Below are 1,281 nucleotides of genomic sequence, written 5' to 3'. Positions count from 1 at the left end.
ATGTGTACCCTTAACGTAGTTCTCTGGGATATTCAGCGGGACACAGTGTGACAAGGCTGACCCTTTGAATTACAGGTACAACAGAAACAGGAAGTAAGAGTGAGAGAAAGTTGTGGTGAAAGAGTACAGCAGGGTTCGCCACCATCCCCTGCCGGAGCCTCGTGGAGCTTAAGGTGTTTTCACTCAATAAACACTCACAACACCCAGTCTGGGAATCGAAACCACGAGTCCGCTGGGCCATTGCGCCTCCACATATATATATATATAATCATCATTTAATGTCCGTTTTCAATGCTGACATGGGTTGGCAGGTATGGCAGTAGCTGGCAACCCACAAGGCTACAACAGGTCCCACTCATCTATTTTGCCATTGTTTCTATGGGTGGATGGCTTTCCTAATGCCAACCGTTTCACTGGGTCCTTTTTACGTGGCAACAGTTTTTCGTACATTCTCCCATATATATATATGAAATCAAAATAAGCAACAGGATATCAAGAGATGATGCGGTATGACCATTTCAAGTGGCTTCATTTAATTGAACAATGCAACTATTGCATCAATTTAAATGCAGGGCTATCCTCAGCTGCATTAATAAATAAATAGAATTTTTTAATCAGTTGGACACTTTAATATGATATATATATGATGATGATGATTACATTTACAAAGAATTTAGGGTTAAATTGACACTTGTATAATTAACATTTAGCTTAACCATCAAATCATGAAGGAATTACGATATAGATAAGTAAAAGAAATATTCCAGATCAGAACAAAACAGGAATCACAAAATTTATTTTTCATTTGGTCATAAATTAGAAAATCTTTACAGGTGTTTCTCTAGCACATGGATTTTCATTAAGCTAGATGGGAGACTGTCACACCAGTGATTGTTTAATCCCGGTTTTCCTGTTTTAGTAGCGAGGGATTTTGTCTTAGCATGTGGTTGGCAGGGAGTTTATGCTACTGACATAGTCAAATGAGACTGAAATATCCATCTAGCATTTTCACTACCATTGCATGATAGCTTTTGTCTGTTACTGATATACACAAATATATCAAAAGTAAATGGACACATTTAAAGGAAAAAAAAAATTATACATTTCTAGAAATGAAATAAAATGTTTGATGCATTTAAATAATATTCAATAGACATGCCTTGTGCAGTTTTTAATGATTTAATCCGTTTGACATTGGATTAATGTGGAGAATCAGTCACAGATAAAACAGTGCGTTGAGGAGAGTGGACTATTTACTTTTGAGATGTCTGTAATTGTTAT

At 36.4% G+C, this 1,281-nt stretch overlaps 1 protein-coding gene across 1 annotated transcript in view; it reads left to right on the top strand.

Moving 5' to 3' along the window:
* LOC106877955 (zinc finger protein 665-like) overlaps positions 1-1,281 on the top strand; it is a 52,448-nt gene that overhangs the window by 25,171 nt on the left and 25,996 nt on the right. The gene's annotated exons all lie outside the window — the stretch shown is intronic.

Source organism: Octopus bimaculoides, chromosome 28 (genome assembly GCF_001194135.2).
Source record: "Octopus bimaculoides isolate UCB-OBI-ISO-001 chromosome 28, ASM119413v2, whole genome shotgun sequence".
Taxonomy (NCBI): domain Eukaryota; kingdom Metazoa; phylum Mollusca; class Cephalopoda; order Octopoda; family Octopodidae; genus Octopus; species Octopus bimaculoides.
This window is presented reverse-complemented; position numbering and strand designations above follow the sequence as displayed.